At 39.7% G+C, this 14,784-nt stretch overlaps 1 protein-coding gene across 1 annotated transcript in view; it reads left to right on the top strand.

The window, feature by feature from the left end:
* The window catches only part of LOC115611631 (hornerin-like), an 88,390-nt gene that overhangs the window by 2,489 nt on the left and 71,117 nt on the right, over positions 1-14,784 (top strand). The window contains exon 2 of the mRNA XM_030494867.1: positions 2,988-3,124. The gene's annotated coding sequence lies outside the window, so the exon portion shown is untranslated. The remainder of the gene's footprint in view (positions 1-2,987; positions 3,125-14,784) is intronic.

The following is a 14,784-nucleotide window of genomic DNA, read 5'->3' as shown; positions in this document are numbered from 1 at the left end:
TCACTCTAACTGTGGTGATGTGAACTGAAGTATTTTGTTACATGGATTTCTTTAATGGCATTCAACTTGCACACAGCAATTTTCCAGGACAATCGATTGCGAACAGTGAGGGTCAAAATGGTGGAACTCTGCTTGAAAATTAATCATTTGGGACTTAGAAGAAGCTGTGTAGTGCTGATATTTAGTTGCCACAGTTTGCTTTGAATGCATTTGTTCCCACAGAGTAAGAAAAATCCATAGGCCTGAGATTTCTGTTGTAATGTTGTTAGCTAAGGATAATTGTAAGGCTGTACTCTAGGAGTGAAAGCTGGTAATGGAGAAGTCTGGATAAGAATACCAGCAATAGGGGGGGATCAGGATGGACTGAGGCACTGAGACATGGTAAGAAAAAAGAATGAAAAGTTATAAGAGGGCTGGAGCACCTCCCATATGAAGACAGGCTGAGAAAGTTGGGGCTGTTCAGCCTGGAGAAGAGAAGGCTGCGTGGTGACCTCATAGCAGCCTTCCAGTATCTGAAGGGGGTCTACAAGGATGCTGGGGAGGGACTCTTCCTTAGGGACTGTAGTGGTAGGACAAGGGGTAATGGGTTCAAACTTAAACAGAGGAAGTTTAGATTAGATATAAGGAAGAAGTTCTTTACAGTGAGGGTGGTGAAGCACTGGAATGGGTTGCCCAGGGAGGTTGTGGATGCTCCATCCCTGGCGGTGTTCAAGGCCAGGTTGGACAGAGCCTTGAGCCACATGGTTTAGGGCAAGGTGTCCCTGCCCATGGCAGGGGGGTTGGAACTAGATGATCTTAAGGTCCTTTCCAACCCTTACGATTCTATGATTCTATGATTCTATATGAAATGGTAGATCAGTGGCTCAGAATAGCTTTAGATAAAATACAATAAAAAAGCAAAACCATGGAGTCTGCAGCTGAAAAGATTGAAGGTGCAGCCATTGGCTTTACGTGCTTTTAACAGGCCACATTTTCTAGCAGTTATTCCACTTGCTGAAGCTGGGTGGGAACACCACATTTTCCAGCTAATTTTGTAATTTGTGAAGCCTATAATCAGACTTACTGTGACACCTATTAAAAGAGGTGGTTTTGTTCTCTTGTAATGGCTGGCTGGCTGGTGCTGCTCCACGTCTCTCCCCAGGCCTCTGGTACAGTTAGGTTATTCCAGAGCTTTTCCCAAGGCCTCCAGGCACCATTCATTAAATTTAAGTACCAGATGCTGTTATCATCTGGATCAGAGTAAATACAAGTTAATTTCATTTCCATGCCTTAAGTAACTGCAGGTTTACCTTCATGTAATTTTGGTTTTAGCCAGCTTATACACCTTTAGAAACAGCATTTAAAAGTAGAAATCGAGACTCTTAATGCTATAAACTATTGATTTGTTCCAGGGGAGGGGAGCCTGTGCTATGATTTGATACGTTGTCCTTTAAAATAGTCATACATGGGAGGTTTTGCCTTGTTTGAAATACAAAGATGGTACCTTTGAGGGACTCTAACTGAACAGACTGCTGTATTCCCAAAAAAACTGATAGGATTATGCACTTTGGAGTTATCCAATTAGAGAAAACATTCTCTGCAAGAATATTAAAAGCTAATAAAAACTAGTTGATAATAAGGTAGCAACAGTCAGGTGTTCATCTGATTCTTTCTGCTATGGTTCCCAAGCTGACCTTTGCATAAAAATTCCTTAAAAACATGAAGGATCTGGACATTTTGTGCTTGTGTTTTTAGAAAGTTTTGTTCTGTCGCTGCTGGAGGGTTGACTAGAGAAGTTTGAAAGTTGGAATGTCTGAAAAGGAAATGTTCGTTAGTTTAGTAGCTAAGATAAGAGTCCTTCAGGCAGGCAAGGAAAGCTTTCTTCCAGATCTCAGCACACACTTGTTATCAGTGGTGACTTGGGTGTTCTAAACCGAATGTTGCTGTTAAATGTCATCCTTCTCTCTGAGTTCATTTACCACAAAAGGCCCTATTTAATTGCAGGGGGTAGGTGTTTCTATGTCTGCTTGCCAGGGTTCAAGTTATAAAGCACTTAAAATATTAGTTGAGAGGGAGAGCTGCTGAGTTGCTGTTTGGAAGAGAATCTCTAGGGATGCAGAACCCCTGGTTTCAGGCCATGCTTCAGTGCTTCGATTTTAACTTCAGCCTGATGGAAGAGCAACCTGCTGCTTGGTGGTTCGTGAATCCTTCAGGAAAGTCAGCGATGTGGTGATGGTTAAGGGCAGGATATGAGAGAAGGGAAAAGAGCTTTTATGAGGACACCAAAGAGGGGCAAGGATGCTTCCTCAGCTGTGGAGTGTTTCAAAGGCAAGGAGGCAGGAGAGAGGGGCCCTTCTGGTGTCTCGTGTGGCTGGATGCAGCACTACAACAAAAATGGTAAAATGGAACTGAATAGCCTCCTGCTCAACAGTGTTACAACAAAGGTTTATTACGTCGTGGGAGTTATGAGAAAGAACAGGCATTTTCCTATAAGAGTTATTTGAGGGATTTAACTGTACAGGAATGTCTTGGCTCATCACCTTCATGTTATACAAAAGAAAAACAATTAACACAGATTCTGTTAGACTGCCTAGAGATCTATCTGTAATTGTTTTCATGTTACAAAGCCTTTCATCAGAAAGATTCTGACAAGTACATCAGCTTTTAGTATTGAACTCTGCAACTCTATCCATTTTGGATACTGTAATCCTGTAATCCTCACTGAAATTATTAAACTGAGGTTGCTCAAACTACCTGTATTAATGTTGCATTGAATAATCACTTTTATTTTATTTCTTTAATAGATGAATTCTGAGACGATTCTGAATGCAGAAAGCATGGGCTTGGGTTACAGTTTAGGAGAAACCTTTGCAAAGAAACTTTTTTCAACAATTTAAAAAATGTAGATTTATTTTTTTTTTTAATCTAGGTAGAAGTTAATTTAGGGTTTTTTTCCTAATTTTATTTATACTGTAAGCAACTAAAACAAATCCTGTTTTGCCCAACAGGAAGCACACCATTCAGCCTGGAATAAAATAATTCATGTACGAAACTCAAGGAGAAGTCAGAATGAAGAACAAAGAAGAGTATTCTCAAGTTTTCATGGAGTGTTCATTAACGTAGGGGCTGAGGCTATTCAACAAAGGTAATCTGCAGTCTGTTACTGTGATGGTAATAAATGTAAGAACTGAAGAGTCCCTTTCTTGGACACAGCTGCCCGTGGGCTGTATTTCCAGATCCTGGAAGATGGAGGAGGAGGAGATGGTCGTGGTTGAGGTGTAGCTTGATATGGAGATACTGCCCAGTGGGATGTGTGATCCTAAGGACATTAAGTCCTATTTTTTTGTCTCCCCAGCTGCATAGTATGTCCCAGCAGGCATCACTAGTCACAGAGCTCTTGTGATATCAGACCAAAATGGAATAGTAGTCTGACTAGGAGTTCTGGACCACAGAAGGGAAGAGCAGCTTGAGGAGTAATTGTAACCACGGATGCATTTCCAAACTTATTCCAATTATCACCTGTTTCTCACTTTTGAAAAACAGATCTTTTTTCGTATTGAACTCTCAGGAGGCAAAGAACTCCTGTAGAGGCTGAAAGAAAATAGTTTCCACCTGACTGCCCAAAATTCCACATTATTTGGTCAGCCCTGTCGTTAGCTCTTCAACCAGCTCACTATGGTGAGGTCACTTAGAGAGGACTCTCAATTTCTCTGTCCTTCACTTCAATTTCTCTGTCCTTCACTTCACCCTTCTTCAGTGTAGCTAAAGTACTACTGTGGATTCCACCCAGAAATCCTCAAAACCACTGGAAACATAAGTACTACATCAGACTCTAAGGTTTTATGTGCTTGAACATCACGTTTTAAAGTCTTTTGATGTCATATACAAAAGTAACTCATAATAGTAATTACTATAATAGTAACTTTTGTCTCATAAAGTTAATTCTCAGCGTTCTCTATTTAATTTGCTATAATTATATACTCAATGTGCTGCTAATAAATACGCTATTTCAAAATGTATATATGTCTGATGTATATGTTTCCAAACGTGGGGGAGAGCAGTAGAAGTCAAGGATACTACAACATCTTTAGCATTTTTTAGTACTAATGCTTTATTAAGTTTTGTATTACATCAAAATTTTGACATGAAACTCAGACATGAGGATGCCTTGAAATGCTAACAGTTGTGACAGTAATCGGTACACCCCACTCACATTAGTTTGTTTCCAGTGCCATGAATTTAAGGATTGCTGTGAATTAACTAAAGAGACATCTGCATGATAGGTAGGTGTCTCTCTGACCTAAACGTCCTTTCTTGGAAAACTGTGACTGTTGTACCCTGAGAACTTTTGGTAGCTTCAGGCCATGCAGAAGTGGATGAGAGCTGGTGCTAGCTGGTTAACACACTTCATTTAGGAAAGGCTTGATTTTGGTTTCCTGCTCTGTCATTTTCACTGCCCTTCCCACTTAATCACTAATGGTTTTCTGCTGAAGAGTGCTGCTAACTGAACTCCTGCTTGGCTCAACAGGTAGCTTCTAAGCAAAGAACCATTGCTTTTGCTGCTGCTGTTGGTTGTGATCTCTAAACATTGCTGCTTCCATTGGTGGTGGTGCTATTAACAGAAAAACCCTCCTCTTGTTAACATATGGATGGGGGTGACTAGTAGGGTGTCATATTCTTGCAGAGTGTCAAGTTCAGCACAACACAGACATTTAAAAACAGGAAGTCAGGAATTAGTTTCCCATTCTCATGGTTTAAGCCCAGTGGGCAATTAAGCACCATGCAGAAGCAGCTCACTACCCCCAGTGGGGTGGGGAGAATCATAACAAAGGTTAAACTCCTGGGTTGACATAAAAACAATTTAATAATTAAAATAAGGTATAATATACTAATAATAATAATAATGAAAAGGGAAATAACAAAAAGTTGGCCCCTTCCAGCCAACTCCCTCCAGTTTCTATACTGGGCATGACATGCTGTGTGGTATGTAGTATCCCTCTGGCTAGTTCGGGTCATCTGTCCTGGCTCTGCTTCCTCCCACCTTCACTCACTGCAGAGCATGAGAGACTCAAAAGTCCTTGATTTGGATAAGCCCTACTGAGCAACAACTAAAACATGGGTGTGTTATCAACGTTGTTCTCAGACTAAACATTAAAATACAGCACTGTGCCAGCTACTAGGAAGAAAATTGGCTCTATCCCAGCCAAAACCAGGACACCCATCCACACAGTGTCAATTCTGCCTGTTAGATCACTCACACAGTGTAGCAGTTAACACATTTATCTGAGCACTGCACTCCTCAGGAGCTGCTGGTCTGCCCTATTATCATGACTGTCATGAGGAGTGGTAAGACCTTGGATTCACCCTCCATATGTGCTCGATACGTAATCCTACTGTACATGTGCCAGGGATTACACAGCAGTTTACACCATGCCCAGTCTCACAACGCTTTGCGGTAGGCCTGAAGGTCAGCTTGGGTATGTGCCTTTAGATGGCACTACCTGTAGTTACTTAGTTTGTAATAAATACTTATCTCCTACAATTTACAGCTCCTTTGCTCTCCCGTCTGTCACATCTTATCGTGTTTAGCCATCAGGAAATCACAGCCTATGCTCATCTCTGACCTAACTGTACACAGCTTTCTGGGCTCTGTTTCAAGCATGATCTCCAAATTGAGTTCTCAAATGTGCCACGAAGGTTTCCAAAAGTCCAGGACAGGTCTTTCTTTGGATCATCATATGGCTTTATATAATGAAACAGCTCAACTATCCATTGATCATCCTTTGGAGATGTTATTCACCATGTTGTATTCTGCAGAAAATGATGTGGCATTTGAGGAACTGGTGTATGAGAGTTATATCTAGATATTACTTTAATGCAGGCTGAATGATTATTTCATAATTTAGATCTTCAGATGTGTAGGCCACAGATTTATAGACTATGATAAAACCACCAGTAACTATTACTGGAAATCACACGCTCCTGACTTTGCTTTACTTACACATTGATGGAGAAAATGTTGGAAATGTAAAAATAAGAGATTCCTTAAATTAAAAATGAAGCTTGTCTTTCTGTGAACTTAGATATGAAGTCAAAAGTACCTGGCTCCACAGCTAAATCCTGTGGGCTACCTAGTTGTGAGATGTCTTTTTTCCCCTCAGCTACTTTTTCTGACTTGAGGTGTGCTCCTCTTTTCCTTTTTTCCCTTTTCCTATGCCATTTTTCACTTCTGTTCGTTCTTTATTCCCGGATGGATTACTTCATTTGAATTAACATTGGAAAACTATACACAGTGACCTAGTTTCAAGTATCTAGTTAATACCTTACACCGTGGATGTAGATGTGTTTTAACCCTTTGCAAAGGCATATTTATGCATGAGTAGTACAACCAATAGTATGACTATGCAGTTATAGCAGATAGTATAATGTCCTTGAGTTACTGCAGAACTTTTCTGTCAGTGCTTTGTGGATCACTGCAGGGTGCTGAGTCACTGCCAGGTGGTCCTTAGGCATCTGACCTTGAACTGACTCTCCAAAACATTTTCACTTGCAAACCTAATTATAAGTAACATTAAGGATATTTATGTCGCTGTTTCTCTATAATTACAGTTGCCTCAAGGATCCTATTCTTTTGTGAGAGGGTGATAAGATGTTAAGAAATAGTCTTTCGTACTGTGGATAATATCATACTAAGCTTGAAAGTCTTTAAACTAATGGATTGTAGTAAATTAATTCTTCTCCATAAGGATGGTTATCTATTATAATTGCATTCAAATTTATTGCAAAAAGAATGCATTCTGTAAGGAACCCATTTAATAGATGAAACATCAGATCGGAGGAACTCAAGAAAATTAATGTGCCGGTCCTCATGAGCAGGAACTCTACCTGGTCATAATCATCCGATGGCCCAAAAAAGGCTGGGCAAGATTCTTAGTGCAGAGCAAAAACACTAAAAAATGCTGGAAGAATAAGAGGACTTAAAAGTTCTATTTGCCAGGTATGCCACACACTAACTTATTACCTGGCTTTTTGTATGCCCAGTCACTGCAGGTCTAGCGCAGCTGAGAGGGACAACATAGCTGCTAACAACAGCCTTGATGGTCAGCAGGTCCTCTGTGGAACCATCGTAACAAAAAAGCCCTACTGAACACCAGAAGTGACCCATGACCTGAACTCAGAGCACAATCCAGCACTGCTCTAAAAAGCTGGATTTATACTACTTACTACTAAGAGTATTCATCACCATCTTATTACCATTTATCTTCATCAATAAAAGCTGCAGAACATTGCATCATCTTACACCTACTCACAACTGAATCTGGTATTTTTGGGACTTCAAAGTGCTGTGTTTAGCATTAATATAAGTACAGGTTGTAGCAAGAGCAGGAATTCGTGCAATGTGGAAAGTTAAGACAGCTTTTTAAAGTCAACATGAGTACCACTTTGTTAGCATAAGAACTGGGTATGGGCCAACATTAATAATGACAGCTGAGAAAACATGGATTTTTTTTAATGGTTATTAAAATATAGGTGTCAAACTAGGTAGAGAACTAAGAGTACTTGTAGTTGGTCTTGGAGATTGCATAAGGTTGTGGAGCTGCAACCGAAAGACTGAGATCTGTGTGTTTCGGGTGGTGGTGATTGGGTTTTGCTTGTTTGGTTTTAACTGGACTAGGAAGAACACCAGAATGTGTGAAATTCCTGCTGCTCTTTCGTCTTGTTAAGAATAACTTCTTAAAATGACTTAAGCAGCCTATGCCTGTGCAGCACTACTTTCTCTTCCTTTAAAGTACATATACATTCTGCAACTCTGCCTTTTAGCCACAAATATTTGGGACATAAACCAGTATTTTGCTTGTAAAACTTGAGTCCTGAAATTATGTTGATACATGCTGATATTTATATATTTACACATGTGTATATTTATCTATGCTGATACCATTACACAGTTGTAGTGTAACTTCTTGGATTGGAAAGCAACAAATTGCTGTAGCATGAAGGTATCATTCGAATATGTACATTTAACTGTGAGCTTGTCAGAAAACAGCCAAAATAAGCAAACTCTTGTGTTAGCAAGGTGTCATTGAGCAACGTTTCTGGGAACGGCAGAGTTCAGTGGTCAGTGGGAGCATGAAGCGGTAGCTCAGGAGTGTCATGGACCTCAATTTCCAATTTATTTCCAAATTCTATTGTATCTGATGGCTTTCACACTCCATGTGAAGGGCTTTTAAATCTTACATTGTGAGGTTAATGCCTAGTGCTTCTTTGCCCTTCCAGTAGAATACTCTGTGGCTCTGACTGTTCCCTCCTGTAGTCACCTTTTTCCCCTCCCTGTCCTCTGGCTAAATGGAGGAGTGGATTACCAGCAGAGGAATGTAACACTTCCAATTTGCCACGTAGGTGATAATTGCTGCATTCCAAAGAGGTTACCACAGCAAAACCCTCAGAGATACATGTACCTCAAGTAGAAAGAAAGTATAGCTTCACTTGCAGAGTTTGTTAAATATGTCATATTTATGTCATATTTAATGTGACACCTGGTACACTTTATTTCAACTCTAAGGAAAACCCAAACAATTAGGTATCTGTTCCCTTGGGTGGCCAGCTTCTCACACTAGTTTTCCCTATCACTCCTAATACAAAGTAGTTATTATGAGCTCAGCCATTTCCTTTTCCTCACCTTCCCATTTTCCATTACCTAACTATAATTATTATTGATTATACCTAATTAGGATTCATTGTGCTTCAAAGACATAATACTTGGTCTCTGCCTCCAAAAGGTGATAATCTTACATTTAGGCTTAACATCATGAGTTATAGCAAGAGACAAGGGGACAATTAGATGTAAGGACAAGAGTGACCACTTCAAAAACAAATGATCTTTGCCTTAGTTAACTAGCTAGGTATTTGTAATTAAGTAAACTCTGAGCTCAAAGCGTTTTCATGACTAGTATATGGAAGGGAATACTAGTAGTGTGAAGGTTATTTGTTGTAGAAAACGGTGTTATCTTGAGGGCAGCTGTCCAATGTAGAGAGCACGTGCACTTCACCAGTCCTGTGGACTGAATGGACTATTTACACAACAGGGACTCCTTTCTTCAGTTCCATAGAAGGGTACCCTGTGAGTCAGGCTTCCCTGTCAACAGCCTCTGTTTACATGCCTGCCCCTCACCCTTTTGGAGCTCTTTATTGCTCTGCTGTCTTCAGTTCACTTCTGCACTGTACTCAGGTCTTTGTGTGCCTCTTCTACCCAAGGTTATGTGATAGTGAAACAATGTTAGGAATTGGACTTCTTTGTTCTACTCCATTCCCACTGTCCTCCAAAGCAGATTCTCCTCCTCAAAATACTAGAAATTGTGTGTATTCTCATGTTGCGACTTCGTTTAAGAAATCACGTCATTGTTGACTTGTCACTCAGTACCTGACAGTCGAGTACTTGAGAAAACATAGATTCCATAGTCTAGTAAAACTTACGTCATCTCTGGCTTGGTCTGTAGGATGGAGAATTTTGGGTATTCCAAGGTTTGTCAGTCAAGCCTCAGGATTGAAAGCTTTGCCAGAAGGACATGAAAGTTTATAAAGTGACTTTGCAAGCCAGGAAGTCGGGATAAGCCGCAGCTCGCTCAGGAAGATCGTGTTCTGTCTGATGGAGGAGTCGGTGATGTAGTAGGAAAGTGATTAAGAGTGAAGGAAAAAAGAATAAGGTCAAAAAGGAGAAGGTTAAGAGGCCTCAGAAGGAATGTTTTGTCTCCAGCCTTAGGTCCTTTGGTATTATGCTATCTGTAGTGAGCAGTCTTTGCAAACCACACTCTATAGCTACTTGCCCTACTAAAGCGTGTATGATATATTAGCTGTTCTGAGGCTTTATCCATTACCAATTTTATATGTTTCTGCACTTCTATCTATTGCCATGCAATGGGAATGCCAGTCAGATGCTTCGTTTCGTGGCTGAATTGGTGGGCAACGTGGGGATGATGTTGGTAGGCATTAACAGTCCATCCCAGTCAGACAGATTGGAGAATATACATGTGCCTGAAAACATAGGCATACTAAATATACTGCACTTCCATTTGTTTCAGATGCGATTCATGCTTAGCATTTTGAAACAACATGGAAGACATTTTTTCAGCTCTGGAGAACTGACTATAGAAAGTAAGTTGTTTTTTTTCTTCTAGTAGATTACAAATTTACCATGAAAAAAGGTTGAAAATACTGAAAAGAATTCGTTACTGGAGTATTCCTTATAGTGTTATGTGCTGAAAGTGAAACCCCAACCTTGGTGACATAGCGTCATGAGAGCACATCCTGCCGTGACTTCTCATTGCTATGCGGAGTGAAAGCAAGGGCTTGGGAAACAGTCAGGGAATACCTTTGGAACTGGCTAGACTCTGACTGAGAAGTCCTGAGTGCCAAGACACACATTCCAGTCCTGGCACATCTGGAAGAGACCTTTGAATATTAAACAGTAAATATCAGCTGATTGTACTGAGTAAAGCCATAGTTAAAGAGTTTCTTTGTGGGCTTCTCTTGCACCTTCCAAGTCCCTATCCGGATATTGATTCTATTCTACCTATTCTATTACAGCAATATCCAGAAGGCCCAAGAAGGTGTTCATGTGCTGAGTATGATGACACAGCAGTCATGATCCTTGCCTCCAGGAAGCTTACTACCTCTGATCACACACAAATTTTTTATTTATTTAATAAGTGTCCTTTCACTTCAACAAATTTAAAGTCTTAGTGCTTGCAAATGTCAATTCCTTAACCAGTGAAATCAAAACCTCTTTAAGTGAGTCAGTCTAGTAGGAATTTAGCCCAATAGACACATGCAGCATCTCCATGTTACCCGCTTGCAGTAGCCTTCTGCAAAGAAACATGAGGGAAATCTTTCGCTCTGTGTCTAGGTTACCAAAGGCAAGTTATTTTAGACCAATGAATGAAGCAACTTCCACCCTCTAAAATATTTGAAAAGTCATTTATAGTTACACAAAATGTGAAAATAGATTACCACCAAAACTTTATCTAACTTACACTTAGAAGATTCCTTCTTGACATTGTAGACAGCTGTCTCTTAATAGAAGAAAGAGGAGTGAACAGTTAGTGGGAGATGCTGACTCAGCATAAATAAGGACCTTGTGGATGAGGCAGAATGGGGCACAGTATAGTTGTTGCCAAGAATATGATGCACTAGATGCACTAGAATGAGAACTGTAAAGGACTATAAAAAAAGAGAATAAGATAGATTTTGCTAAAATAAAGAATACAAGTGTGTGAGGAGTGATGTGAAAGTATACTCCTAGTCTGAACTGTAGCATTACTATACGTGCAGCCAGACTTTGCTTAGAATCAGGAGGACTGCCTGAGCCTGACAACTATCCTAATCAGTGGTCTATTCTGGATTTCAGTTCACATTCTCAGAATCCATCTTGGATCATTAAAATCTCCTCATTTATTTTTCACAGAAGTACCCCTTGACAGTGACACATTCTTCAACATGTTTTTGCTCAGTCTTTGGTATTTGGACTTTTAAATCTGGAGTCAAACTTACCAAGCGTATTTCCTTCATCTGATTGGAGACAGGCAGGCTATGTCACAATGGAGATTGCAATTTTCAGGTAAATTCTGCAACTTATTCAGGCTTCTCAGGACAGGAGAGACAAGCAGTGGTGTTAGGTGATCACATTCACATTCTCTCTACTGCAATTATCAATAGCTCTTTACTAAATTCTTATTTAATTAAGCTCAAGTTAAGCTACTGATGCTTCTAGGAGTAGGTACACCTTTATGAATCTCCTTAATTTATAAGGATAAAGATTCTACTGGTGATCATTTAATTCAAAACAATGAGGCATAACTAATTTAACAGAAGTAACCGGGTAACAATGATAGCGTTGCTCCCAAAATCCGTAATGTATGAGCAGACCTCTTCTGGATGCTCTTTCTTGGACTACTCTGTTCTAATTGTGATTTTGTTTCTATATGTTTTTCTAGAATGTCATTGTTACTGTGGTGAGAATGGGATACCTCTCTGAGAAAAAAGGCCATAACAAAACCGTATTCTTTCCTCTGTGGTTCCAGTTGCAGCCAGAACAAAAGTCTATAATGTCCTTTCCAATCCTAACCATTCCATGATTCTATGAAGTTACATTTGCCTTAGGAAAGCTTGGTGAAGATACAGGCAGAAATTGTATTTCCTGAGTGACCATTTTATACATTGGTTTTAAAAATGTGTCCAGTTAGTGCCAGTATATGATTTCTTGCATAATAACATTCTGTTGGGTAGTCTAGAAGTAGCTCACTTCTGAAGATGTCAGGAAATTATTGACTGTCAGCAATAGTAAATCTTACTTTAAGTAAAGATATAAGTACTTTATATAAGTACTTTATGTAAATAAATCTTATTTAAGATGTACTCGTGCCTAAAACGTGAAAGTAGCTCACATCCAAGAAATAACTCTCGTTCCAAGTCATTGAGAAATCTTCACCTACAATAAATAGTTGAGCTACCCAGCAAGTTTATTCTTGTGCTGCTTCCAGAAAGATGAATAAACGGAGATGAATCAATTATCATTGTTCTCAGTTACCAACCCAAGCATGTTCAGATATTGGTATGCATCAGACTTGTCAGAATTTGTCAATATAGAATATATTCAGGGTGCTGAGGCGCTGGCACAGGTTGCCCAAAGAAGTGGTAAATGCTCCATCCGTTGCAGTGTTCAAGGCTAGGTTGGACAGAGCTTTGGGCAAGATGGTGTGGTGTGAGGTGTCCCTGCCCGTGGCAGGGGGTTGGAATTGGGTGATCTTAAGGTCCTTTCCAACCCAAACCATTCTGTGGTTCTATGAATAAGCATCCCATGTGCAGTGCCACTGCTCAGTGCCACCTGCCTCTTCCTATGTCATTTGTGTTCTTCCTCATCATTTTCTTTAAGTACATCTCCTGTCATTGTATAACTGTCAAGTGCTTTGGGATGAATCTGCTTTCAGAACTGCAAAAATGGTTTGGGTGTGAAGTTGAAAATGGAGTTCTGATGCAATGCCACCCAATCAAGCCCTTGGAAGTAATTATCACAGGCCTGATTTCAGTGTAGCAAGCTATCTGCAGAAATGATAATAGGCATTGCTCAAGCTTGTCACACCTAACTTCTTGTTTCCCAGGCCATATAAGTAAATAGTTGTCTTTGTGTATATAAATGTATCCACACCTCTCCTGTCACATTTCTGAGCAAAGAAGGGTCCTTCATTTAGATTAGCAGATAGATAGAAACAGACACCCTCCTACTTTCATAACACTAGGTATCATTTTGATATGCTTGCAAGTGGAGAGGGTAGTTACCATTGCTGGTACTATCAGTGACGTTGCTGTTACTGGTTCCCAAACTTCATTTTTAGGAACCTGGTTTTATTCAGTATGAGAAAAAAACAGCTACTTGAAACTTCACCTCAGTTAATGATACATTTCCTCTCACGTTCTATTCAACTTTTCATTATTTTTTAGAAATAGCTTTGTTAGGAAAAAAAGTATTCTAAGAAATAGCTGTAGATTCTGTATTTAGAATTTTGCTTCTAGTCTTTCCAATATACTGAATGTGCTCATTCTGAGTTTTAGTCTTGTTAACAAAAATTATCTTAGGCCCTCATACGTACAATATATGCTGTGCTTTTAGTTTTCACTCTTCATCAGCACTTCAGTTTTGTAGGACCCACTGGCTTTCTGTATATAAAACAAACAATTTCTCTATAGGTTTCATTTTTTTCTCATTCTAAGCTCCAAAGTAATATCAGTAGGTCATAGGTCATTAAGTAGGAAGTAACTCAGGTTACTAAGGCTTGTTACTAAGTCCCTAGCAGAATCAAGACTAATGCTATCGTCTAGAACTTTGGAATGCAGCAAATAAGTTGCTTTATTGACTGTTGATGAGCTTGGAAAAGGTTTATGGTCTAGAAGTATCATCAGCTGAGTGTGAGCTGCTGGAGCACGGAGCCAGGAAAGAGCAGATACCCTTAGGCTGCTGCAAGATTGTTCCTAAAATTAATTGTAGGGTAAGCCTAATGAAACTGTTCAAAACAGGATATGGTGAAACACAGAATACTCCCTCACAAATCCCTCCCTCCTCTTTCTATATTCTCTCTCAAAATAAATAGCTGTGGCTAGTTGGAATCAGGGTGCCACTAATGCTACACTTTCTATTTTAATTTCTAGGTTGCTGTGGTTGTTAAATACTGGAAACTGAGACTTATATAGATGTGATTTTCATCCATCTCCCATCTTTTTGCTCTTTTTTCTGATTTCAGAGACTATCTCACAGTTGTTATCCACCATTCGTGTTTACTTAGACAGAAATTCAGGGTCATAATGGACCAGTATTTCTTTAGGACTCTGAGGATTGAGCCTGCTCCTGTATTGCAGTAATAAACTCCCAGTTGCACCCTGTTCCAAACTTTTCACTGTCGTAAAAAATGTCTAGCTTAGCAGTGCTGCAGCCTGTGTAGACTCTCTAGGTCTTATATTACCCAAAAGCTCAAAAAGCTTTATTGCACTAGATTTCTGGTAGACAAGAAGAGAGTCAAAAAGGCTCTGAACCTACCTAGAAGTTTGTGTGTTGAAGACATTTGAACATATGCTTTCTGCTTTAGTGGTAAGTGGAAAATACTGCTCTAATTTACTGTTACTAGCGTTTCTTAAATATAGTAGCAGTTCTAAGGAATTGTTATTTCATGGTGAGAAAGGTCTCTCTCAACAACTTCTAAGAAGTCTGGTTTCTCATTTCCACAAGCAGCATTGCAGATAAAAAGCTGTATCATGCCT

Source organism: Strigops habroptila, chromosome 8 (genome assembly GCF_004027225.2).
Source record: "Strigops habroptila isolate Jane chromosome 8, bStrHab1.2.pri, whole genome shotgun sequence".
In the NCBI taxonomy this organism is placed as follows: Eukaryota; Metazoa; Chordata; class Aves; order Psittaciformes; family Psittacidae; genus Strigops; species Strigops habroptila.
Note: the sequence above shows the minus strand (reverse complement) of the source record. Positions and strands in the feature narration are given on the sequence as shown.